The sequence below is a fragment of the Myxine glutinosa genome, chromosome 9 (assembly GCF_964187855.1).
Source record: "Myxine glutinosa chromosome 9, kmMyxGlut1.1, whole genome shotgun sequence".
In the NCBI taxonomy this organism is placed as follows: domain Eukaryota; kingdom Metazoa; phylum Chordata; class Myxini; order Myxiniformes; family Myxinidae; genus Myxine; species Myxine glutinosa.
In genome coordinates, this window is record NC_136269.1 from 77,162,950 (window position 1) to 77,189,990 (window position 27,041).

General features: G+C 48.6%; 3 non-coding genes across 3 annotated transcripts; all 3 read left to right on the forward strand.

The window, feature by feature from the left end:
- Nucleotides 1-3,331: 3,331 nt before the first annotated feature.
- TRNAH-AUG (transfer RNA histidin (anticodon AUG)) lies at nucleotides 3,332-3,404 on the forward strand. Its single transcript has one exon. It is a non-coding gene; the product is annotated as a tRNA-His (tRNA).
- An 11,246-nt stretch (nucleotides 3,405-14,650) lies between these two features.
- Nucleotides 14,651-14,723, forward strand: TRNAC-ACA (transfer RNA cysteine (anticodon ACA)). The gene has a single exon. It is a non-coding gene; the product is annotated as a tRNA-Cys (tRNA).
- Nucleotides 14,724-24,764: 10,041 nt separating this feature from the next.
- On the forward strand, nucleotides 24,765-24,837 carry TRNAH-AUG (transfer RNA histidin (anticodon AUG)). Its single transcript has one exon. It is a non-coding gene; the product is annotated as a tRNA-His (tRNA).
- The last annotated feature ends 2,204 nt before the right edge of the window (nucleotides 24,838-27,041 follow it).

A 27,041-nucleotide genomic window follows, 5' to 3' on the forward strand; every position in this document is an offset into this window, starting at 1 on the left:
GGTTCAGAAAGAGGTCATAGGAGGTCCAGCAGGGTACAGAAAGAGGTCATAGGAGGTCCAGCAGGGTACAGAAAGAGGTCGCAGTAGGTCCAGCAGGGTTCAGAAAGAGGTCATGTGAAGTCCAGCAGGGTTCAGATAGAGGTCATGTGAAGTCCAGCAGGGTTCAGAAAGATGTCGTAGGAGGTCAATCAGGGTTCAGAAAGAGGTCAGAGGAGGTTCAGCAGGGTTCAGAAAGAGGTCATAGGAGGTCCAGCAGGGTACAGAAAGAGGTCGCAGTAGGTCCAGCAGGGTTCAGATATATGTCATGTGAAGTCCAGCATGGTTCAGATAGAGGTCGTGTGAAGTCCAGCAGGGTTCAGATAGAGGTCATGTGAAGTCCAGCAGGGTTCAGATAGAGGTCATGTGAAGTCCAGCAGGGTTCAGAAAGGAGTCATGTGAAGTCCAGCAGGGTTCAGATATATGTCATGTGAAGTCCAGCAGGGTTCAGAAAGAGGTCAGAGGAGGTTCAGCAGGGTTCAGAAAGTGGTCATAGGAGGTCCAGCAGGGTACAGAAAGAGGTCATAGGAGGTCCAGCAGGGTACAGAAAGAGGTCGCAGTAGGTCCAGCAGGGTTCAGATATATGTCATGTGAAGTCCAGCATGGTTCAGATAGAGGTCGTGTGAAGTCCAGCAGGGTTCAGATAGAGGTCATGTGAAGTTCAGCAGGGTTCAGAAAGAGGTCATGTGAAGTCCAGCATGGTTCAGAAAAGTTGGTGCATTCATTTGTGTTCAGCTGCAATTCCGAGTACTTGTCAGAGGCCTTTGTGCGCGTGGCTCAGGAACGTGCACGTCTGTGACAACCGGAGACCCCTTACGTTGATCACTCATTATTGCAGCACTAAAACATATCAGTAGGAGTGATAGCTAGTAGTCACATGGGCCAGTGGCGCAATGGATAACGCGTCTGACTACGAATCAGAAGATTGTAGGTTCGACTCCTACCTGGCTCAAAACTGATTTTGACTTCACTTTTAGCAATATTTAATGAAGTCGCGTGGTCGCTTTGCTTCTTCAACATATTTTCCTGAAGTCGAATTCATTGGAGTGGTAGTCCACCCCTTGGTGACGATTGAGTAACCTTGGTCACCTCTTTAAAATACAGTCGCGACCCTCGCGTCAAGGATTTGGCAACAGATTACGTCATCTTCCCGTTCCAAACCTGCTTTTTTAGTTCTACTTCCTTGAGGAACAGAGAAACCCAAGGTATCACCGCCATCGGAACGAGGGTCAAGCTGGGCTCAAGTCTTTCACGAACCTGCTGGCCAGGCCCAACGTTCAAATATGGTTGGAGGAGGAATTTGTCATTTGTTCCGGCTGCCTGCGAAAGCTCGCCCATGCTTCCTGAAGTACACTGGGATCTGCAACGTCGACCAACGAATACTGGCAGACCGTCAGTGAAAAGGCACGGTCATGTGAAGTCCAGCAGTGTTCAGAAAGATGTCGTAGGAGGTCAAGCAGGGTTCAGAAAGAGGTCAGAGGAGGTTCAGCAGGGTTCAGAAAGAGGTCATAGGAGGTCCAGCAGGGTACAGAAAGAGGTCGCAGTAGGTCCAGCAGGGTTCAGAAAGAGGTCATGTGAAGTCCAGCAGGGTTCAGATAGAGGTCATGTGAAGTCCAGCAGGGTTCAGAAAGGAGTCATGTGAAGTCCAGCAGGGTTCAGATATATGTCATGTGAAGTCCAGCAGGGTTCAGAAAGAGGTCAGAGGAGGTTCAGCAGGGTTCAGAAAGAGGTCATAGGAGGTCCAGCAGGGTACAGAAAGAGGTCATAGGAGGTCCAGCAGGGTACAGAAAGAGGTCGCAGTAGGTCCAGCAGGGTTCAGATATATGTCATGTGAAGTCCAGCAGGGTTCAGATAGAGGTCATGTGAAGTTCAGCAGGGTTCAGAAAGAGGTCATGTGAAGTCCAGCAGGGTTCAGAAAAGTTGGTGCATTCATTTGTGTTCAGCTGCAATTCCGAGTACTTGTCAGAGGCCTTTGTGCGCGTGGCTCAGGAACGTGCACGTCTGCGACAACCGGAGACCCCTTACGTTGATCACTCATTATTGCAGCACTAAAACATATCAGTAGGAGTGATAGCTAGTAGTCACATGGGCCGGTGGCGCAATGGATAACACGTCTGACGATGAATCAGAAGATTGTAGGTTCGACTCCTACCTGGCTCAAAACTGATTTTGACTTCACTTTTAGCAATATTTAATGAAGTCGCGTGGTCGCTTTGCTTCTTCAACATATTTTCCTGAAGTCGAATTCATTGGAGTGGTAGTCCACCCCTTGGTGACGATTGAGTAACCTTGGTCACCTCTTTAAAATACAGTCGCGACCCTCGCGTCAAGGATTTGGCAACAGATTACGTCATCTTCCCGTTCCAAACCTGCTTTTTTAGTTCTACTTCCTTGAGGAACAGAGAAACCCAAGGTATCACCGCCATCGGAACGAGGGTCAAGCTGGGCTCAAGTCTTTCACGAACCTGCTGGCCAGGCCCAACGTTCAAATATGGTTGGAGGAGGAATTTGTCATTTGTTCCGGCTGCCTGCGACAGCTCGCCCATGCTTCCTGAAGTACACTGGGATCTGGAACGTCGACCAACGAAGACTGGCAGACCGTCAGTGAAAAGGCACGGTCATGTGAAGTCCAGCAGGGTTCAGAAAGATGTCGTAGGAAGTCAAGCAGGGTTCAGAAAGAGGTCAGAGGAGGTTCAGCAGGGTTCAGAAAGAGGTCATAGGAGGTCCAGCAGGGTACAGAAAGAGGTCGCAGTCGGTCCAGCAGGGTTCAGAAAGAGGTCATGTGAAGTCCAGCAGGGTTCAGATAGAGGTCATGTGAAGTCCAGCAGGGTTCAGAAAGATGTCGTAGGAGGTCAATCAGGGTTCAGAAAGAGGTCAGAGGAGGTTCAGCAGGGTTCAGAAAGAGGTCATAGGAGGTCCAGCAGGGTACAGAAAGAGGTCATAGGAGGTCCAGCAGGGTACAGAAAGAGGTCACAGTCGGTCCAGCAGGGTTCAGATATATGTCATGTGAAGTCCAGCATGGTTCAAATAGAGGTCGTGTGAAGTCCAGCAGGGTTCAGATAGAGGTCATGTGAAGTTCAGCAGGGTTCAGAAAGAGGTCATGTGAAGTCCAGCAGGGTTCAGAAAAGTTGGTGCATTCATTTGTGTTCAGCTGCAATTCCGAGTACTTGTCAGAGGCCTTTGTGCGCGTGGCTCAGGAACGTGCACGTCTGCGACAACCGGAGACCCCTTACGTTGATCACTCATTATTGCAGCACTAAAACATATCAGTAGGAGTGATAGCTAGTAGTCACATGGGCCAGTGGCGCAATGGATAACGCGTCTGACTATGCATCAGAAGATTGTAGGTTCGACTCCTACCTGGCTCAAAACTGATTTTGACTTCACTTTTAGCAATATTTAATGAAGTCGCGTGGTCGCTTTGCTTCTTCAACATATTTTCCTGAAGTCGAATTCATTGGAGTGGTAGTCCACCCCTTGGTGACGATTGAGTAACCTTGGTCACCTCTTTAAAATACAGTCACGACCCTCGCGTCAAGGATTTGGCAACAGATTACGTCATCTTCCCGTTCCAAACCTGCTTTTTTAGTTCTACTTCCTTGAGGAACAGAGAAACCCAAGGTATCACCGCCATCGGAACGAGGGTCAAGCTGGGCTCAAGTCTTTCACGAACCTGCTGGCCAGGCCCAACGTTCAAATATGGTTGGAGGAGGAATTTGTCATTTGTTCCGGCTGCCTGCGAAAGCTCGCCCATGCTTCCTGAAGTACACTGGGATCTGCAACGTCGACCAACGAAGACTGGCAGACCGTCAGTGAAAAGGCACGGTCATGTGAAGTCCAGCAGGGTTCAGAAAGATGTCATAGGAGGTCAAGCAGGGTTCAGAAAGAGGTCAGAGGAGGTTCAGCAGGGTTCAGAAAGAGGTCATAGGAGGTCCAGCAGGGTACAGAAAGAGGTCGCAGTAGGTCCAGCAGGGTTCAGAAAGAGGTCATGTGAAGTCCAGCAGGGTTCAGATAGAGGTCATGTGAAGTCCAGCAGGGTTCAGATAGAGGTCATGTGAAGTCCAGCAGGGTTCAGAAAGATGTCGTAGGAGGTCAATCAGGGTTCAGAAAGAGGTCAGAGGAGGTTCAGCAGGGTTCAGAAAGAGGTCATAGGAGGTCCAGCAGGGTACAGAAAGAGGTCGCAGTAGGTCCAGCAGGGTTCAGAAAGAGGTCATGTGAAGTCCAGCATGGTTCAGATAGAGGTCGTGTGAAGTCCAGCAGGGTTCAGATAGAGGTCATGTGAAGTTCAGCAGGGTTCAGAAAGAGGTCATACGAGGTCCAGCAGGGTACAGAAAGAGGTCGCAGTAGGTCCAGCAGGGTTCAGAAAGAGGTCATGTGAAGTCCAGCAGGGTTCAGATAGAGGTCATGTGAAGTCCAGCAGGGTTCAGAAAGGAGTCATGTGAAGTCCAGCAGGGTTCAGATATATGTCATGTGAAGTCCAGCAGGGTTCAGAAAGAGGTCAGAGGAGGTTCAGCAGGGTTCAGAAAGAGGTCATAGGAGGTCCAGCAGGGTACAGAAAGAGGTCATAGGAGGTCCAGCAGGGTACAGAAAGAGGTCGCAGTAGGTCCAGCAGGGTTCAGATATATGTCATGTGAAGTCCAGCAGGGTTCAGATAGAGGTCATGTGAAGTTCAGCAGGGTTCAGAAAGAGGTCATGTGAAGTCCAGCATGGTTCAGAAAAGTTGGTGCATTCATTTGTGTTCAGCTGCAATTCCGAGTACTTGTCAGAGGCCTTTGTGCGCGTGGCTCAGGAACGTGCACGTCTGCGACAACCGGAGACCCCTTACGTTGATCACTCATTATTGCAGCACTAAAACATATCAGTAGGAGTGATAGTTAGTAGTCACATGGGCCGGTGGCGCAATGGATAACACGTCTGACGATGAATCAGAAGATTGTAGGTTCGACTCCTACCTGGCTCAAAACTGATTTTGACTTCACTTTTAGCAATATTTAATGAAGTCGCGTGGTCGCTTTGCTTCTTCAACATATTTTCCTGAAGTCGAATTCATTGGAGTGGTAGTCCACCCCTTGGTGACGATTGAGTAACCTTGGTCACCTCTTTAAAATACAGTCGCGACCCTCGCGTCAAGGATTTGGCAACAGATTACGTCATCTTCCCGTTCCAAACCTGCTTTTTTAGTTCTACTTCCTTGAGGAACAGAGAAACCCAAGGTATCACCGCCATCGGAACGAGGGTCAAGCTGGGCTCAAGTCTTTCACGAACCTGCTGGCCAGGCCCAACGTTCAAATATGGTTGGAGGAGGAATTTGTCATTTGTTCCGGCTGCCTGCGACAGCTCGCCCATGCTTCCTGAAGTACACTGGGATCTGGAACGTCGACCAACGAAGACTGGCAGACCGTCAGTGAAAAGGCACGGTCATGTGAAGTCCAGCAGGGTTCAGAAAGATGTCGTAGGAAGTCAAGCAGGGTTCAGAAAGAGGTCAGAGGAGGTTCAGCAGGGTTCAGAAAGAGGTCATAGGAGGTCCAGCAGGGTACAGAAAGAGGTCGCAGTCGGTCCAGCAGGGTTCAGAAAGAGGTCATGTGAAGTCCAGCAGGGTTCAGATAGAGGTCATGTGAAGTCCAGCAGGGTTCAGAAAGATGTCGTAGGAGGTCAATCAGGGTTCAGAAAGAGGTCAGAGGAGGTTCAGCAGGGTTCAGAAAGAGGTCATAGGAGGTCCAGCAGGGTACAGAAAGAGGTCATAGGAGGTCCAGCAGGGTACAGAAAGAGGTCGCAGTCGGTCCAGCAGGGTTCAGATATATGTCATGTGAAGTCCAGCATGGTTCAAATAGAGGTCGTGTGAAGTCCAGCAGGGTTCAGATAGAGGTCATGTGAAGTTCAGCAGGGTTCAGAAAGATGTCGTAGGAGGTCCAGCAGGGTTCAGATAGAGGTCGTGTGAAGTCCAGCAGGGTTCAGATAGAGGTCATGTGAAGTTCAGCAGGGTTCAGAAAGAGGTCATGTGAAGTCCAGCAGGGTTCAGAAAAGTTGGTGCATTCATTTGTGTTCAGCTGCAATTCCGAGTCCTTGTCAGAGGCCTTTGTGCGCGTGGCTCAGGAACGTGCACGTCTGCGACAACCGGAGACCCCTTACGTTGATCACTCATTATTGCAGCACTAAAACATATCAGTAGGAGTGATAGCTAGTAGTCACATGGGCCAGTGGCGCAATGGATAACGCGTCTGACTACGAATCAGAAGATTGTAGGTTCGACTTGTGGAAGTGTAACTCAGTGTAACTTATTAATTGGCACTGGTAACTTATTAATTAACCTGGTAACAAAGCAAATACATTTTACATGCAAACTCTGTGAAGGACGAGTTTGTAAATGAGTTAGGAATGTGCACGAACACCAATAATATCTTGAAACACCTGGTCACAGCCCCAGGCTGGAGCACCCCCCTATTGTTTGATAAATGGAACTCACAACAGGGGGGGGCTAGCTGGCGCCAGGAAGGCGACCAGTAACGTCAGCGGAGAAGAGATTACGAGTTCAGCGGACAGAGGATTAAGTCGAGTTGGTCCATATAAGCGGGAGCTGCGGCTGGAGTCGAGAGGACTTGCTGCGAGGAGCTCTGACGAACGGGACCATGGCGGAGGAACATCAGCCGAACGAAAAGGACCATGGAAAAGAGTTAATCTCAGCCATTGAATAATGCGGTATTATTTGGTAATTGGATGAAGTGAATACAGTTTAATAAACTAGACCTTTTGTAACCTGTGTCCGGTCATTGGAGTCCTGTGAGTCATACACAAATTCTACAACAATATGGAGGCACCGCTGAAATTTCGAGTGGACGTCGCCAAGGTGAGCATGTAAGCATGACGTCTTGGGGATCTGTCCATTATGAAATATGAATTCTGAAGATGGAGGATTTGGTGTGTGGGACTTGCATTCCGTAGGTAATCCAAGGAGTGTAAAAGTATTTTTGTCACGACCGTCCAAGGTAAAAGTCACGGATGGAACGGTTTAAATGATTCTATTATTCGTGTGCTTGCATATGCGTACGGTATACGCTGGGTGTTAAGAGCCTTACTCTGGTCTGCGGGCAAGTCGGCTCATGAAGTGCACCATGAGGCGATTTGTTTGCCGGGTCGGTAAGGTTCGGTAAGGTCCGTACACGTGTACAATCGTGTACACCCGTTTTAAATAGAGAATTTTTTTCAGTTTTCCCGCCATAACTAAAACTCGTTCGATTTTTTTTGACGAAATTTGCTAGATAAATAGCATGGGTGACACGGATTAAATGATTTTATGATTATGAATTAATGAGAAAATGATTTTATATTTAAATATAAAAATTGATCTGCTTGGTGTTAGTTTAAGGGCTGTTCCAAATTTATCTTGATTATGAGACAAAAACAGCAGAATGGGAATCAACAGACAATGGAACAGCTCGCGACGAGTGTTTGTGGGTGACAACCACCCTCTGGTCGAGGCTCATAGAAGGGGTGATGCTTACTGATTCGGCACGCTTAAAATAGGTGTTAATGGTGGGATGTCAGAGGTTTTGGCGTGGGCTTAATAGTCACACTGTTTGAAAAATAATGCTCGATGCAACATGATCCTAAAAAGAACCCATCCCTACATCGAAGGATAAGGAAGGGAGGAATGGAACTTGTTGGAACTTGTTGTTGGAACTTGCTGTTGGCACTTGTTGGAACTTGTTGGAACTTGTTGTTGGAACTTGTTGTTGGAACTTGCTGTTGGCACTTGTTGGAACTTGTTGGAACTTGTTGTTGGAACTTGTTGTTGGAACTTGTTGGAACTTGTTGTTGGAACTTGTTGTTGGAACTTGTTGTTGGAACTTGTTGGAACTTGTTGTTGGAACTTGTTGGAACTTGTTGTTGGAACTTGTTGTTGGAACTTGCTGTTGGAACTTGTTGGAACTTGTTGTTGGAACTTGTTGTTGGAACTTGCTGTTGGCACTTGTTGGAACTTGTTGGAACTTGTTGTTGGAACTTGTTGTTGGAACTTGCTGTTGGAACTGGCTGTTGGAACTTGTTGGAACTTGTTGTTGGAACTTGTTGTTGGAACTTGCTGTTGGCACTTGTTGGAACTTGTTGGAACTTGTTGGAACTTGTTGTTGGAACTTGTTGTTGGAACTTGTTGTTGGAACTTGCTGTTGGAACTTGTTGGAACTTGTTGTTGGAACTTGTTGTTGGAACTTGCTGTTGGCACTTGTTGGAACTTGTTGGAACTTGTTGTTGGAACTTGTTGTTGGAACTTGCTGTTGGAACTTGCTGTTGGAACTTGTTGGAACTTGTTGTTGGAACTTGTTGTTGGAACTTGCTGTTGGCACTTGTTGGAACTTGTTGGAACCTGTTGGAACTTGTTGGAACTTGTTGTTGGAACTTGTTGTTGGAACTTGCTGTTGGCACTTGTTGGAACTTGTTGGAACTTGTTGTTGGAACTTGTTGTTGGAACTTGCTGTTGGAACTTGTTGGAACTTGTTGTTGGAACTTGTTGTTGGAACTTGCTGTTGGCACTTGTTGGAACTTGTTGGAACTTGTTGTTGGAACTTGTTGTTGGAACTTGCTGTTGGAACTTGCTGTTGGAACTTGTTGGAACTTGTTGTTGGAACTTGTTGTTGGAACTTGCTGTTGGCACTTGTTGGAACTTGTTGGAACTTGTTGGAACTTGTTGTTGGAACTTGTTGTTGGAACTTGCTGTTGGAACTTGCTGTTGGAACTTGTTGTTGGAACTTGTTGTTGGAACTTGTTGGAACTTGTTGTTGGAACTTGCTGTTGGAACTTGCTGTTGGAACTTGTTGGAACTTGTTGTTGGAACTTGTTGTTGGAACTTGTTGTTGGAACTTGCTGTTGGAACTTGCTGTTGGAACTTGTTGGAACTTGTTGTTGGAACTTGTTGTTGGAACTTGCTGTTGGCACTTGTTGGAACTTGTTGGAACTTGTTGTTGGAACTTGTTGTTGGAACTTGCTGTTGGAACTTGCTGTTGGAACTTGTTGTTGGAACTTGTTGTTGGAACTTGCTGTTGGAACTTGCTGTTGGAACTTGTTGGAACTTGTTGTTGGAACTTGCTGTTGGAACTTGCTGTTGGAACTTGTTGTTGGAACTTGTTGTTGGAACTTGCTGTTGGAACTTGTTGTTGGAACTTGTTGTTGGAACTTGTTGTTGGAACTTGCTGTTGGAACTTGTTGGAGCTTGTTGTTGGAACTTGTTGTTGGAACTTGCTGTTGGCACTTGTTGGAACTTGTTGGAACTTGTTGTTGGAACTTGTTGTTGGAACTTGCTGTTGGAACTTGTTGGAACTTGTTGTTGGAACTTGTTGTTGGAACTTGCTGTTGGCACTTGTTGGAACTTGTTGGAACTTGTTGTTGGAACTTGCTGTTGGAACTTGCTGTTGGAACTTGTTGGAACTTGTTGTTGGAACTTGCTGTTGGAACTTGTTGTTGGAACTCAGTAGGTCCAGCAGGGTTCAGATATATGTCATGTGAAGTCCAGCATGGTTCAGATAGAGGTCGTGTGAAGTCCAGCAGGGTTCAGATAGAGGTCATGTGAAGTTCAGCAGGGTTCAGAAAGAGGTCATGTGAAGTCCAGCAGGGTTCAGAAAAGTTGGTGCATTCATTTGTGTTCAGCTGCAATTCCGAGTACTTGTCAGAGGCCTTTGTGCGCGTGGCTCAGGAACGTGCACGTCTGCGACAACCGGAGACCCCTTACGTTGATCACTCATTATTGCAGCACTAAAACATATCAGTAGGAGTGATAGCTAGTAGTCACATGGGCCAGTGGCGCAATGGATAACGCGTCTGACTACGAATCAGAAGATTGTAGGTTCGACTCCTACCTGGCTCAAAACTGATTTTGACTTCACTTTTAGCAATATTTAATGAAGTCGCGTGGTCGCTTTGCTTCTTCAACATATTTTCCTGAAGTCGAATTCATTGGAGTGGTAGTCCACCCCTTGGTGACGATTGAGTAACCTTGGTCACCTCTTTAAAATACAGTCGCGACCCTCGCGTCAAGGATTTGGCAACAGATTACGTCATCTTCCCGTTCCAAACCTGCTTTTTTAGTTCTACTTCCTTGAGGAACAGAGAAACCCAAGGTATCACCGCCATCGGAACGAGGGTCAAGCTGGGCTCAAGTCTTTCACGAACCTGCTGGCCAGGCCCAACGTTCAAATATGGTTGGAGGAGGAATTTGTCATTTGTTCCGGCTGCCTGCGAAAGCTCGCCCATGCTTCCTGAAGTACACTGGGATCTGCAACGTCGACCAACGAATACTGGCAGACCGTCAGTGAAAAGGCACGGTCATGTGAAGTCCAGCAGTGTTCAGAAAGATGTCGTAGGAGGTCAAGCAGGGTTCAGAAAGAGGTCAGAGGAGGTTCAGCAGGGTTCAGAAAGAGGTCATAGGAGGTCCAGCAGGGTACAGAAAGAGGTCGCAGTAGGTCCAGCAGGGTTCAGAAAGAGGTCATGTGAAGTCCAGCAGGGTTCAGATAGAGGTCATGTGAAGTCCAGCAGGGTTCAGATAGAGGTCATGTGAAGTCCAGCAGGGTTCAGAAAGATGTCGTAGGAGGTCAATCAGGGTTCAGAAAGAGGTCAGAGGAGGTTCAGCAGGGTTCAGAAAGAGGTCATAGGAGGTCCAGCAGGGTACAGAAAGAGGTCGCAGTAGGTCCAGCAGGGTTCAGAAAGAGGTCGTGTGAAGTCCAGCAGGGTTCAGATAGAGGTCATGTGAAGTCCACCAGGGTTCAGAAAGGAGTCATGTGAAGTCCAGCAGGGTTCAGATATATGTCATGTGAAGTCCAGCAGGGTTCAGAAAAGTTGGTGCATTCATTTGTGTTCAGCTGCAATTCCGAGTACTTGTCAGAGGCCTTTGTGCGCGTGGCTCAGGAACGTGCACGTCTGCGACAACCGGAGACCCCTTACGTTGATCACTCATTATTGCAGCACTAAAACATATCAGTAGGAGTGATAGCTAGTAGTCACATGGGCCAGTGGCGCAATGGATAACGCGTCTGACTACGAATCAGAAGATTGTAGGTTCGACTCCTACCTGGCTCAAAACTGATTTTGACTTCACTTTTAGCAATATTTAATGAAGTCGCGTGGTCGCTTTGCTTCTTCAACATATTTTCCTGAAGTCGAATTCATTGGAGTGGTAGTCCACCCCTTGGTGACGATTGAGTAACCTTGGTCACCTCTTTAAAATACAGTCGCGACCCTCGCGTCAAGGATTTGGCAACAGATTACGTCATCTTCCCGTTCCAAACCTGCTTTTTTAGTTCTACTTCCTTGAGGAACAGAGAAACCCAAGGTATCACCGCCATCGGAACGAGGGTCAAGCTGGGCTCAAGTCTTTCACGAACCTGCTGGCCAGGCCCAACGTTCAAATATGGTTGGAGGAGGAATTTGTCATTTGTTCCGGCTGCCTGCGAAAGCTCGCCCATGCTTCCTGAAGTACACTGGGATCTGCAACGTCGACCAACGAATACTGGCAGACCGTCAGTGAAAAGGCACGGTCATGTGAAGTCCAGCAGTGTTCAGAAAGATGTCGTAGGAGGTCAAGCAGGGTTCAGAAAGAGGTCAGAGGAGGTTCAGCAGGGTTCAGAAAGAGGTCATAGGAGGTCCAGCAGGGTACAGAAAGAGGTCGCAGTAGGTCCAGCAGGGTTCAGAAAGAGGTCATGTGAAGTCCAGCAGGGTTCAGATAGAGGTCATGTGAAGTCCAGCAGGGTTCAGATAGAGGTCATGTGAAGTCCAGCAGGGTTCAGAAAGATGTCGTAGGAGGTCAATCAGGGTTCAGAAAGAGGTCAGAGGAGGTTCAGCAGGGTTCAGAAAGAGGTCATAGGAGGTCCAGCAGGGTACAGAAAGAGGTCGCAGTAGGTCCAGCAGGGTTCAGAAAGAGGTCGTGTGAAGTCCAGCAGGGTTCAGATAGAGGTCATGTGAAGTCCACCAGGGTTCAGAAAGGAGTCATGTGAAGTCCAGCAGGGTTCAGATATATGTCATGTGAAGTCCAGCAGGGTTCAGAAAAGTTGGTGCATTCATTTGTGTTCAGCTGCAATTCCGAGTACTTGTCAGAGGCCTTTGTGCGCGTGGCTCAGGAACGTGCACGTCTGCGACAACCGGAGACCCCTTACGTTGATCACTCATTATTGCAGCACTAAAACATATCAGTAGGAGTGATAGCTAGTAGTCACATGGGCCAGTGGCGCAATGGGTAACGCGTCTGACTATCGGAATCAGAAGATTGTAAGTTCGACTCCTACTTGGCTCAAAACTGATTTTGACTTCACTTTTAGCAATATTTAATGAAGTCGCGTGGTCGCTTTGCTTCTTCAACATATTTTCCTGAAGTCGAATTCATTGGAGTGGTAGTCCACCCCTTGGTGACGATTGAGTAACCTTGGTCACCTCTTTAAAATACAGTCGCGACCCTCGCGTCAAGGATTTGGCAACAGATTACGTCATCTTCCCGTTCCAAACCTGCTTTTTTAGTTCTACTTCCTTGAGGAGCAGAGAAACCCAAGGTATCACCGTCATCGGAACGAGGGTCAAGCTGGGCTCAAGTCTTTCACGAACCTGCTGGCCAGGCCCAACGTTCAAATATGGTTGGAGGAGGAATTTGTCATTTGTTCCGGCTGCCTGCGAAAGCTCGCCCATGCTTCCTGAAGTACACTGGGATCTGCAACGTCGACCAACGAAGACTGGCAGACCGTCAGTGAAAAGGCACGGTCATGTGATGTCCAGCAGGGTTCAGAAAGATGTCGTAGGAGGTCAAGCAGGGTTCAGAAAGAGGTCAGAGGAGGTTCAGCAGGGTTCAGAAAGAGGTCATACGAGGTCCAGCAGGGTACAGAAAGAGGTCGCAGTAGGTCCAGCAGGGTTCAGAAAGAGGTCATGTGAAGTCCAGCAGGGTTCAGATAGAGGTCATGTGAAGTCCAGCAGGGTTCAGAAAGGAGTCATGTGAAGTCCAGCAGGGTTCAGATATATGTCATGTGAAGTCCAGCAGGGTTCAGAAAGAGGTCAGAGGAGGTTCAGCAGGGTTCAGAAAGAGGTCATAGGAGGTCCAGCAGGGTACAGAAAGAGGTCATAGGAGGTCCAGCAGGGTACAGAAAGAGGTCGCAGTAGGTCCAGCAGGGTTCAGATATATGTCATGTGAAGTCCAGCAGGGTTCAGATAGAGGTCATGTGAAGTTCAGCAGGGTTCAGAAAGAGGTCATGTGAAGTCCAGCAGGGTTCAGAAAAGTTGGTGCATTCATTTGTGTTCAGCTGCAATTCCGAGTACTTGTCAGAGGCCTTTGTGCGCGTGGCTCAGGAACGTGCACGTCTGCGACAACCGGAGACCCCTTACGTTGATCACTCATTATTGCAGCACTAAAACATATCAGTAGGAGTGATAGCTAGTAGTCACATGGGCCGGTGGCGCAATGGATAACACGTCTGACGATGAATCAGAAGATTGTAGGTTCGACTCCTACCTGGCTCAAAACTGATTTTGACTTCACTTTTAGCAATATTTAATGAAGTCGCGTGGTCGCTTTGCTTCTTCAACATATTTTCCTGAAGTCGAATTCATTGGAGTGGTAGTCCACCCCTTGGTGACGATTGAGTAACCTTGGTCACCTCTTTAAAATACAGTCGCGACCCTCGCGTCAAGGATTTGGCAACAGATTACGTCATCTTCCCGTTCCAAACCTGCTTTTTTAGTTCTACTTCCTTGAGGAACAGAGAAACCCAAGGTATCACCGCCATCGGAACGAGGGTCAAGCTGGGCTCAAGTCTTTCACGAACCTGCTGGCCAGGCCCAACGTTCAAATATGGTTGGAGGAGGAATTTGTCATTTGTTCCGGCTGCCTGCGACAGCTCGCCCATGCTTCCTGAAGTACACTGGGATCTGGAACGTCGACCAACGAAGACTGGCAGACCGTCAGTGAAAAGGCACGGTCATGTGAAGTCCAGCAGGGTTCAGAAAGATGTCGTAGGAAGTCAAGCAGGGTTCAGAAAGAGGTCAGAGGAGGTTCAGCAGGGTTCAGAAAGAGGTCATAGGAGGTCCAGCAGGGTACAGAAAGAGGTCGCAGTCGGTCCAGCAGGGTTCAGAAAGAGGTCATGTGAAGTCCAGCAGGGTTCAGATAGAGGTCATGTGAAGTCCAGCAGGGTTCAGAAAGATGTCGTAGGAGGTCAATCAGGGTTCAGAAAGAGGTCAGAGGAGGTTCAGCAGGGTTCAGAAAGAGGTCATAGGAGGTCCAGCAGGGTACAGAAAGAGGTCATATGAGGTCCAGCAGGGTACAGAAAGAGGTCGCAGTCGGTCCAGCAGGGTTCAGATATATGTCATGTGAAGTCCAGCATGGTTCAAATAGAGGTCGTGTGAAGTCCAGCAGGGTTCAGATAGAGGTCATGTGAAGTTCAGCAGGGTTCAGAAAGAGGTCATGTGAAGTCCAGCAGGGTTCAGAAAAGTTGGTGCATTCATTTGTGTTCAGCTGCAATTCCGAGTACTTGTCAGAGGCCTTTGTGCGCGTGGCTCAGGAACGTGCACGTCTGCGACAACCGGAGACCCCTTACGTTGATCACTCATTATTGCAGCACTAAAACATATCAGTAGGAGTGATAGCTAGTAGTCACATGGGCCAGTGGCGCAATGGATAACGCGTCTGACTACACATCAGAAGATTGTAGGTTCGACTCCTACCTGGCTCAAAACTGATTTTGACTTCACTTTTAGCAATATTTAATGAAGTCGCGTGGTCGCTTTGCTTCTTCAACATATTTTCCTGAAGTCGAATTCATTGGAGTGGTAGTCCACCCCTTGGTGACGATTGAGTAACCTTGGTCACCTCTTTAAAATACAGTCGCGACCCTCGCGTCAAGGATTTGGCAACAGATTACGTCATCTTCCCGTTCCAAACCTGCTTTTTTAGTTCTACTTCCTTGAGGAACAGAGAAACCCAAGGTATCACCGCCATCGGAACGAGGGTCAAGCTGGGCTCAAGTCTTTCACGAACCTGCTGGCCAGGCCCAACGTTCAAATATGGTTGGAGGAGGAATTTGTCATTTGTTCCGGCTGCCTGCGAAAGCTCGCCCATGCTTCCTGAAGTACACTGGGATCTGCAACGTCGACCAACGAAGACTGGCAGACCGTCAGTGAAAAGGCACGGTCATGTGAAGTCCAGCAGGGTTCAGAAAGATGTCATAGGAGGTCAAGCAGGGTTCAGAAAGAGGTCAGAGGAGGTTCAGCAGGGTTCAGAAAGAGGTCATAGGAGGTCCAGCAGGGTACAGAAAGAGGTCGCAGTAGGTCCAGCAGGGTTCAGAAAGAGGTCATGTGAAGTCCAGCAGGGTTCAGATAGAGGTCATGTGAAGTCCAGCAGGGTTCAGATAGAGGTCATGTGAAGTCCAGCAGGGTTCAGAAAGATGTCGTAGGAGGTCAATCAGGGTTCAGAAAGAGGTCAGAGGAGGTTCAGCAGGGTTCAGAAAGAGGTCATAGGAGGTCCAGCAGGGTACAGAAAGAGGTCGCAGTAGGTCCAGCAGGGTTCAGAAAGAGGTCATGTGAAGTCCAGCATGGTTCAGATAGAGGTCATGTGAAGTCCAGCAGGGTTCAGATAGAGGTCATGTGAAGTTCAGCAGGGTTCAGAAAGAGGTCATGTGAAGTCCAGCAGGGTTCAGAAAAGTTGGTGCATTCATTTGTGTTCAGCTGCAATTCCGAGTACTTGTCAGAGGCCTTTGTGCGCGTGGCTCAGGAACGTGCACGTCTGCGACAACCGGAGACCCCTTACGTTGATCACTCATTATTGCAGCACTAAAACATATCAGTAGGAGTGATAGCTAGTAGTCACATGGGCCAGTGGCGCAATGGATAACACGTCTGACTACGAATCAGAAGATTGTAGGTTCGACTCCTACCTGGCTCAAAACTGATTTTGACTTCACTTTTAGCAATATTTAATGAAGTCGCGTGGTCGCTTTGCTTCTTCAACATATTTTCCTGAAGTCGAATTCATTGGAGTGGTAGTCCACCCCTTGGTGACGATTGAGTAACCTTGGTCACCTCTTTAAAATACAGTCGCGACCCTCGCGTCAAGGATTTGGCAACAGATTACGTCATCTTCCCGTTCCAAACCTGCTTTTTTAGTTCTACTTCCTTGAGGAACAGAGAAACCCAAGGTATCAGCGCCATCGGAACGAGGGTCAAGCTGGGCTCAAGTCTTTCACGAACCTGCTGGCCAGGCCCAACGTTCAAATATGGTTGGAGGAGGAATTTGTCATTTGTTCCGGCTGCCTGCGAAAGCTCGCCCATGCTTCCTGAAGTACACTGGGATCTGCAACGTCGACCAACGAAGACTGGCAGACCGTCAGTGAAAAGGCACGGTCATGTGAAGTCCAGCAGGGTTCAGAAAGATGTCGTAGGAGGTCAAGCAGGGTTCAGAAAGAGGTCAGAGGAGGTTCAGCAGGGTTCAGAAAGAGGTCATAGGAGGTCCAGCAGGGTACAGAAAGAGGTCATAGGAGGTCCAGCAGGGTACAGAAAGAGGTCGCAGTAGGTCCAGCAGGGTTCAGAAAGAGGTCATGTGAAGTCCAGCAGGGTTCAGATAGAGGTCATGTGAAGTCCAGCAGGGTTCAGAAAGATGTCGTAGGAGGTCAATCAGGGTTCAGAAAGAGGTCAGAGGAGGTTCAGCAGGGTTCAGAAAGAGGTCATAGGAGGTCCAGCAGGGTACAGAAAGAGGTCGCAGTAGGTCCAGCAGGGTTCAGATATATGTCATGTGAAGTCCAGCATGGTTCAGATAGAGGTCGTGTGAAGTCCAGCAGGGTTCAGATAGAGGTCATGTGAAGTCCAGCAGGGTTCAGATAGAGGTCATGTGAAGTCCAGCAGGGTTCAGAAAGGAGTCATGTGAAGTCCAGCAGGGTTCAGATATATGTCATGTGAAGTCCAGCAGGGTTCAGAAAGAGGTCAGAGGAGGTTCAGCAGGGTTCAGAAAGTGGTCATAGGAGGTCCAGCAGGGTACAGAAAGAGGTCATAGGAGGTCCAGCAGGGTACAGAAAGAGGTCGCAGTAGGTCCAGCAGGGTTCAGATATATGTCATGTGAAGTCCAGCAGGGTTCAGATAGAGGTCATGTGAAGTTCAGCAGGGTTCAGAAAGAGGTCATGTGAAGTCCAGCAGGGTTCAGAAAAGTTGGTGCATTCATTTGTGTTCAGCTGCAATTCCGAGTACTTGTCAGAGGCCTTTGTGCGCGTGGCTCAGGAACGTGCACGTCTGCGACAACCGGAGACCCCTTACGTTGATCACTCATTATTGCAGCACTAAAACATATCAGTAGGAGTGATAGCTAGTAGTCACATGGGCCGGTGGCGCAATGGATAACACGTCTGACGATGAATCAGAAGATTGTAGGTTCGACTCCTACCTGGCTCAAAACTGATTTTGACTTCACTTTTAGCAATATTTAATGAAGTCGCGTGGTCGCTTTGCTTCTTCAACATATTTTCCTGAAGTCGAATTCATTGGAGTGGTAGTCCACCCCTTGGTGACGATTGAGTAACCTTGGTCACCTCTTTAAAATACAGTCGCGACCCTCGCGTCAAGGATTTGGCAACAGATTACGTCATCTTCCCGTTCCAAACCTGCTTTTTTAGTTCTACTTCCTTGAGGAACAGAGAAACCCAAGGTATCACCGCCATCGGAACGAGGGTCAAGCTGGGCTCAAGTCTTTCACGAACCTGCTGGCCAGGCCCAACGTTCAAATATGGTTGGAGGAGGAATTTGTCATTTGTTCCGGCTGCCTGCGACAGCTCGCCCATGCTTCCTGAAGTACACTGGGATCTGGAACGTCGACCAACGAAGACTGGCAGACCGTCAGTGAAAAGGCACGGTCATGTGAAGTCCAGAAGGGTTCAGAAAGATGTCGTAGGAAGTCAAGCAGGGTTCAGAAAGAGGTCAGAGGAGGTTCAGCAGGGTTCAGAAAGAGGTCATAGGAGGTCCAGCAGGGTACAGAAAGAGGTCGCAGTCGGTCCAGCAGGGTTCAGAAAGAGGTCATGTGAAGTCCAGCAGGGTTCAGATAGAGGTCATGTGAAGTCCAGCAGGGTTCAGAAAGATGTCGTAGGAGGTCAATCAGGGTTCAGAAAGAGGTCAGAGGAGGTTCAGCAGGGTTCAGAAAGAGGTCATAGGAGGTCCAGCAGGGTACAGAAAGAGGTCATAGGAGGTCCAGCAGGGTACAGAAAGAGGTCACAGTCGGTCCAGCAGGGTTCAGATATATGTCATGTGAAGTCCAGCATGGTTCAAATAGAGGTCGTGTGAAGTCCAGCAGGGTTCAGATAGAGGTCATGTGAAGTTCAGCAGGGTTCAGAAAGAGGTCATGTGAAGTCCAGCAGGGTTCAGAAAGATGTCATAGGAGGTCAAGCAGGGTTCAGAAAGAGGTCAGAGGAGGTTCAGCAGGGTTCAGAAAGAGGTCATAGGAGGTCCAGCAGGGTACAGAAAGAGGTCGCAGTAGGTCCAGCAGGGTTCAGAAAGAGGTCATGTGAAGTCCAGCAGGGTTCAGATAGAGGTCATGTGAAGTCCAGCAGGGTTCAGATAGAGGTCATGTGAAGTCCAGCAGGGTTCAGAAAGATGTCGTAGGAGGTCAATCAGGGTTCAGAAAGAGGTCAGAGGAGGTTCAGCAGGGTTCAGAAAGAGGTCATAGGAGGTCCAGCAGGGTACAGAAAGAGGTCGCAGTAGGTCCAGCAGGGTTCAGAAAGAGGTCATGTGAAGTCCAGCATGGTTCAGATAGAGGTCGTGTGAAGTCCAGCAGGGTTCAGATAGAGGTCATGTGAAGTTCAGCAGGGTTCAGAAAGAGGTCATACGAGGTCCAGCAGGGTACAGAAAGAGGTCGCAGTAGGTCCAGCAGGGTTCAGAAAGAGGTCATGTGAAGTCCAGCAGGGTTCAGATAGAGGTCATGTGAAGTCCAGCAGGGTTCAGAAAGGAGTCATGTGAAGTCCAGCAGGGTTCAGATATATGTCATGTGAAGTCCAGCAGGGTTCAGAAAGAGGTCAGAGGAGGTTCAGCAGGGTTCAGAAAGAGGTCATAGGAGGTCCAGCAGGGTACAGAAAGAGGTCATAGGAGGTCCAGCAGGGTACAGAAAGAGGTCGCAGTAGGTCCAGCAGGGTTCAGATATATGTCATGTGAAGTCCAGCAGGGTTCAGATAGAGGTCATGTGAAGTTCAGCAGGGTTCAGAAAGAGGTCATGTGAAGTCCAGCAGGGTTCAGAAAAGTTGGTGCATTCATTTGTGTTCAGCTGCAATTCCGAGTACTTGTCAGAGGCCTTTGTGCGCGTGGCTCAGGAACGTGCACGTCTGCGACAACCGGAGACCCCTTACGTTGATCACTCATTATTGCAGCACTAAAACATATCAGTAGGAGTGATAGTTAGTAGTCACATGGGCCGGTGGCGCAATGGATAACACGTCTGACGATGAATCAGAAGATTGTAGGTTCGACTCCTACCTGGCTCAAAACTGATTTTGACTTCACTTTTAGCAATATTTAATGAAGTCGCGTGGTCGCTTTGCTTCTTCAACATATTTTCCTGAAGTCGAATTCATTGGAGTGGTAGTCCACCCCTTGGTGACGATTGCGTAACCTTGGTCACCTCTTTAAAATACAGTCGCGACCCTCGCGTCAAGGATTTGGCAACAGATTACGTCATCTTCCCGTTCCAAACCTGCTTTTTTAGTTCTACTTCCTTGAGGAACAGAGAAACCCAAGGTATCACCGCCATCGGAACGAGGGTCAAGCTGGGCTCAAGTCTTTCACGAACCTGCTGGCCAGGCCCAACGTTCAAATATGGTTGGAGGAGGAATTTGTCATTTGTTCCGGCTGCCTGCGACAGCTCGCCCATGCTTCCTGAAGTACACTGGGATCTGGAACGTCGACCAACGAAGACTGGCAGACCGTCAGTGAAAAGGCACGGTCATGTGAAGTCCAGCAGGGTTCAGAAAGATGTCGTAGGAAGTCAAGCAGGGTTCAGAAAGAGGTCAGAGGAGGTTCAGCAGGGTTCAGAAAGAGGTCATAGGAGGTCCAGCAGGGTACAGAAAGAGGTCGCAGTCGGTCCAGCAGGGTTCAGAAAGAGGTCATGTGAAGTCCAGCAGGGTTCAGATAGAGGTCATGTGAAGTCCAGCAGGGTTCAGAAAGATGTCGTAGGAGGTCAATCAGGGTTCAGAAAGAGGTCAGAGGAGGTTCAGCAGGGTTCAGAAAGAGGTCATAGGAGGTCCAGCAGGGTACAGAAAGAGGTCATAGGAGGTCCAGCAGGGTACAGAAAGAGGTCGCAGTCGGTCCAGCAGGGTTCAGATATATGTCATGTGAAGTCCAGCATGGTTCAAATAGAGGTCGTGTGAAGTCCAGCAGGGTTCAGATAGAGGTCATGTGAAGTTCAGCAGGGTTCAGAAAGATGTCGTAGGAGGTCCAGCAGGGTTCAGATAGAGGTCGTGTGAAGTCCAGCAGGGTTCAGATAGAGGTCATGTGAAGTTCAGCAGGGTTCAGAAAGAGGTCATGTGAAGTCCAGCAGGGTTCAGAAAAGTTGGTGCATTCATTTGTGTTCAGCTGCAATTCCGAGTCCTTGTCAGAGGCCTTTGTGCGCGTGGCTCAGGAACGTGCACGTCTGCGACAACCGGAGACCCCTTACGTTGATCACTCATTATTGCAGCACTAAAACATATCAGTAGGAGTGATAGCTAGTAGTCACATGGGCCAGTGGCGCAATGGATAACGCGTCTGACTACGAATCAGAAGATTGTAGGTTCGACTTGTGGAAGTGTAACTCAGTGTAACTTATTAATTGGCACTGGTAACTTATTAATTAACCTGGTAACAAAGCAAATACATTTTACATGCAAACTCTGTGAAGGACGAGTTTGTAAATGAGTTAGGAATGTGCACGAACACCAATAATATCTTGAAACACCTGGTCACAGCCCCAGGCTGGAGCACCCCCCTATTGTTTGATAAATGGAACTCACAACAGGGGGGGGCTAGCTGGCGCCAGGAAGGCGACCAGTAACGTCAGCGGAGAAGAGATTACGAGTTCAGCGGACAGAGGATTAAGTCGAGTTGGTCCATATAAGCGGGAGCTGCGGCTGGAGTCGAGAGGACTTGCTGCGAGGAGCTCTGACGAACGGGACCATGGCGGAGGAACATCAGCCGAACGAAAAGGACCATGGAAAAGAGTTAATCTCAGCCATTGAATAATGCGGTATTATTTGGTAATTGGATGAAGTGAATACAGTTTAATAAACTAGACCTTTTGTAACCTGTGTCCGGTCATTGGAGTCCTGTGAGTCATACACAAATTCTACAACAATATGGAGGCACCGCTGAAATTTCGAGTGGACGTCGCCAAGGTGAGCATGTAAGCATGACGTCTTGGGGATCTGTCCATTATGAAATATGAATTCTGAAGATGGAGGATTTGGTGTGTGGGACTTGCATTCCGTAGGTAATCCAAGGAGTGTAAAAGTATTTTTGTCACGACCGTCCAAGGTAAAAGTCACGGATGGAACGGTTTAAATGATTCTATTATTCGTGTGCTTGCATATGCGTACGGTATACGCTGGGTGTTAAGAGCCTTACTCTGGTCTGCGGGCAAGTCGGCTCATGAAGTGCACCATGAGGCGATTTGTTTGCCGGGTCGGTAAGGTTCGGTAAGGTCCGTACACGTGTACAATCGTGTACACCCGTTTTAAATAGAGAATTTTTTTCAGTTTTCCCGCCATAACTAAAACTCGTTCGATTTTTTTTGACGAAATTTGCTAGATAAATAGCATGGGTCCAGCAGGGTTCAGATAGAGGTCATGTGAAGTCCAGCAGGGTTCAGAAAGGAGTCATGTGAAGTCCAGCAGGGTTCAGATATATGTCATGTGAAGTCCAGCAGGGTTCAGAAAGAGGTCAGAGGAGGTTCAGCAGGGTTCAGAAAGTGGTCATAGGAGGTCCAGCAGGGTACAGAAAGAGGTCATAGGAGGTCCAGCAGGGTACAGAAAGAGGTCGCAGTAGGTCCAGCAGGGTTCAGATATATGTCATGTGAAGTCCAGCATGGTTCAGATAGAGGTCGTGTGAAGTCCAGCAGGGTTCAGATAGAGGTCATGTGAAGTTCAGCAGGGTTCAGAAAGAGGTCATGTGAAGTCCAGCATGGTTCAGAAAAGTTGGTGCATTCATTTGTGTTCAGCTGCAATTCCGAGTACTTGTCAGAGGCCTTTGTGCGCGTGGCTCAGGAACGTGCACGTCTGTGACAACCGGAGACCCCTTACGTTGATCACTCATTATTGCAGCACTAAAACATATCAGTAGGAGTGATAGCTAGTAGTCACATGGGCCAGTGGCGCAATGGATAACGCGTCTGACTACGAATCAGAAGATTGTAGGTTCGACTCCTACCTGGCTCAAAACTGATTTTGACTTCACTTTTAGCAATATTTAATGAAGTCGCGTGGTCGCTTTGCTTCTTCAACATATTTTCCTGAAGTCGAATTCATTGGAGTGGTAGTCCACCCCTTGGTGACGATTGAGTAACCTTGGTCACCTCTTTAAAATACAGTCGCGACCCTCGCGTCAAGGATTTGGCAACAGATTACGTCATCTTCCCGTTCCAAACCTGCTTTTTTAGTTCTACTTCCTTGAGGAACAGAGAAACCCAAGGTATCACCGCCATCGGAACGAGGGTCAAGCTGGGCTCAAGTCTTTCACGAACCTGCTGGCCAGGCCCAACGTTCAAATATGGTTGGAGGAGGAATTTGTCATTTGTTCCGGCTGCCTGCGAAAGCTCGCCCATGCTTCCTGAAGTACACTGGGATCTGCAACGTCGACCAACGAATACTGGCAGACCGTCAGTGAAAAGGCACGGTCATGTGAAGTCCAGCAGTGTTCAGAAAGATGTCGTAGGAGGTCAAGCAGGGTTCAGAAAGAGGTCAGAGGAGGTTCAGCAGGGTTCAGAAAGAGGTCATAGGAGGTCCAGCAGGGTACAGAAAGAGGTCGCAGTAGGTCCAGCAGGGTTCAGAAAGAGGTCATGTGAAGTCCAGCAGGGTTCAGATAGAGGTCATGTGAAGTCCAGCAGGGTTCAGAAAGGAGTCATGTGAAGTCCAGCAGGGTTCAGATATATGTCATGTGAAGTCCAGCAGGGTTCAGAAAGAGGTCAGAGGAGGTTCAGCAGGGTTCAGAAAGAGGTCATAGGAGGTCCAGCAGGGTACAGAAAGAGGTCATAGGAGGTCCAGCAGGGTACAGAAAGAGGTCGCAGTAGGTCCAGCAGGGTTCAGATATATGTCATGTGAAGTCCAGCAGGGTTCAGATAGAGGTCATGTGAAGTTCAGCAGGGTTCAGAAAGAGGTCATGTGAAGTCCAGCAGGGTTCAGAAAAGTTGGTGCATTCATTTGTGTTCAGCTGCAATTCCGAGTACTTGTCAGAGGCCTTTGTGCGCGTGGCTCAGGAACGTGCACGTCTGCGACAACCGGAGACCCCTTACGTTGATCACTCATTATTGCAGCACTAAAACATATCAGTAGGAGTGATAGCTAGTAGTCACATGGGCCGGTGGCGCAATGGATAACACGTCTGACGATGAATCAGAAGATTGTAGGTTCGACTCCTACCTGGCTCAAAACTGATTTTGACTTCACTTTTAGCAATATTTAATGAAGTCGCGTGGTCGCTTTGCTTCTTCAACATATTTTCCTGAAGTCGAATTCATTGGAGTGGTAGTCCACCCCTTGGTGACGATTGAGTAACCTTGGTCACCTCTTTAAAATACAGTCGCGACCCTCGCGTCAAGGATTTGGCAACAGATTACGTCATCTTCCCGTTCCAAACCTGCTTTTTTAGTTCTACTTCCTTGAGGAACAGAGAAACCCAAGGTATCACCGCCATCGGAACGAGGGTCAAGCTGGGCTCAAGTCTTTCACGAACCTGCTGGCCAGGCCCAACGTTCAAATATGGTTGGAGGAGGAATTTGTCATTTGTTCCGGCTGCCTGCGACAGCTCGCCCATGCTTCCTGAAGTACACTGGGATCTGGAACGTCGACCAACGAAGACTGGCAGACCGTCAGTGAAAAGGCACGGTCATGTGAAGTCCAGCAGGGTTCAGAAAGATGTCGTAGGAAGTCAAGCAGGGTTCAGAAAGAGGTCAGAGGAGGTTCAGCAGGGTTCAGAAAGAGGTCATAGGAGGTCCAGCAGGGTACAGAAAGAGGTCGCAGTCGGTCCAGCAGGGTTCAGAAAGAGGTCATGTGAAGTCCAGCAGGGTTCAGATAGAGGTCATGTGAAGTCCAGCAGGGTTCAGAAAGATGTCGTAGGAGGTCAATCAGGGTTCAGAAAGAGGTCAGAGGAGGTTCAGCAGGGTTCAGAAAGAGGTCATAGGAGGTCCAGCAGGGTACAGAAAGAGGTCATAGGAGGTCCAGCAGGGTACAGAAAGAGGTCACAGTCGGTCCAGCAGGGTTCAGATATATGTCATGTGAAGTCCAGCATGGTTCAAATAGAGGTCGTGTGAAGTCCAGCAGGGTTCAGATAGAGGTCATGTGAAGTTCAGCAGGGTTCAGAAAGAGGTCATGTGAAGTCCAGCAGGGTTCAGAAAAGTTGGTGCATTCATTTGTGTTCAGCTGCAATTCCGAGTACTTGTCAGAGGCCTTTGTGCGCGTGGCTCAGGAACGTGCACGTCTGCGACAACCGGAGACCCCTTACGTTGATCACTCATTATTGCAGCACTAAAACATATCAGTAGGAGTGATAGCTAGTAGTCACATGGGCCAGTGGCGCAATGGATAACGCGTCTGACTATGCATCAGAAGATTGTAGGTTCGACTCCTACCTGGCTCAAAACTGATTTTGACTTCACTTTTAGCAATATTTAATGAAGTCGCGTGGTCGCTTTGCTTCTTCAACATATTTTCCTGAAGTCGAATTCATTGGAGTGGTAGTCCACCCCTTGGTGACGATTGAGTAACCTTGGTCACCTCTTTAAAATACAGTCACGACCCTCGCGTCAAGGATTTGGCAACAGATTACGTCATCTTCCCGTTCCAAACCTGCTTTTTTAGTTCTACTTCCTTGAGGAACAGAGAAACCCAAGGTATCACCGCCATCGGAACGAGGGTCAAGCTGGGCTCAAGTCTTTCACGAACCTGCTGGCCAGGCCCAACGTTCAAATATGGTTGGAGGAGGAATTTGTCATTTGTTCCGGCTGCCTGCGAAAGCTCGCCCATGCTTCCTGAAGTACACTGGGATCTGCAACGTCGACCAACGAAGACTGGCAGACCGTCAGTGAAAAGGCACGGTCATGTGAAGTCCAGCAGGGTTCAGAAAGATGTCATAGGAGGTCAAGCAGGGTTCAGAAAGAGGTCAGAGGAGGTTCAGCAGGGTTCAGAAAGAGGTCATAGGAGGTCCAGCAGGGTACAGAAAGAGGTCGCAGTAGGTCCAGCAGGGTTCAGAAAGAGGTCATGTGAAGTCCAGCAGGGTTCAGATAGAGGTCATGTGAAGTCCAGCAGGGTTCAGATAGAGGTCATGTGAAGTCCAGCAGGGTTCAGAAAGATGTCGTAGGAGGTCAATCAGGGTTCAGAAAGAGGTCAGAGGAGGTTCAGCAGGGTTCAGAAAGAGGTCATAGGAGGTCCAGCAGGGTACAGAAAGAGGTCGCAGTAGGTCCAGCAGGGTTCAGAAAGAGGTCATGTGAAGTCCAGCATGGTTCAGATAGAGGTCGTGTGAAGTCCAGCAGGGTTCAGATAGAGGTCATGTGAAGTTCAGCAGGGTTCAGAAAGAGGTCATACGAGGTCCAGCAGGGTACAGAAAGAGGTCGCAGTAGGTCCAGCAGGGTTCAGAAAGAGGTCATGTGAAGTCCAGCAGGGTTCAGATAGAGGTCATGTGAAGTCCAGCAGGGTTCAGAAAGGAGTCATGTGAAGTCCAGCAGGGTTCAGATATATGTCATGTGAAGTCCAGCAGGGTTCAGAAAGAGGTCAGAGGAGGTTCAGCAGGGTTCAGAAAGAGGTCATAGGAGGTCCAGCAGGGTACAGAAAGAGGTCATAGGAGGTCCAGCAGGGTACAGAAAGAGGTCGCAGTAGGTCCAGCAGGGTTCAGATATATGTCATGTGAAGTCCAGCAGGGTTCAGATAGAGGTCATGTGAAGTTCAGCAGGGTTCAGAAAGAGGTCATGTGAAGTCCAGCATGGTTCAGAAAAGTTGGTGCATTCATTTGTGTTCAGCTGCAATTCCGAGTACTTGTCAGAGGCCTTTGTGCGCGTGGCTCAGGAACGTGCACGTCTGCGACAACCGGAGACCCCTTACGTTGATCACTCATTATTGCAGCACTAAAACATATCAGTAGGAGTGATAGTTAGTAGTCACATGGGCCGGTGGCGCAATGGATAACACGTCTGACGATGAATCAGAAGATTGTAGGTTCGACTCCTACCTGGCTCAAAACTGATTTTGACTTCACTTTTAGCAATATTTAATGAAGTCGCGTGGTCGCTTTGCTTCTTCAACATATTTTCCTGAAGTCGAATTCATTGGAGTGGTAGTCCACCCCTTGGTGACGATTGAGTAACCTTGGTCACCTCTTTAAAATACAGTCGCGACCCTCGCGTCAAGGATTTGGCAACAGATTACGTCATCTTCCCGTTCCAAACCTGCTTTTTTAGTTCTACTTCCTTGAGGAACAGAGAAACCCAAGGTATCACCGCCATCGGAACGAGGGTCAAGCTGGGCTCAAGTCTTTCACGAACCTGCTGGCCAGGCCCAACGTTCAAATATGGTTGGAGGAGGAATTTGTCATTTGTTCCGGCTGCCTGCGACAGCTCGCCCATGCTTCCTGAAGTACACTGGGATCTGGAACGTCGACCAACGAAGACTGGCAGACCGTCAGTGAAAAGGCACGGTCATGTGAAGTCCAGCAGGGTTCAGAAAGATGTCGTAGGAAGTCAAGCAGGGTTCAGAAAGAGGTCAGAGGAGGTTCAGCAGGGTTCAGAAAGAGGTCATAGGAGGTCCAGCAGGGTACAGAAAGAGGTCGCAGTCGGTCCAGCAGGGTTCAGA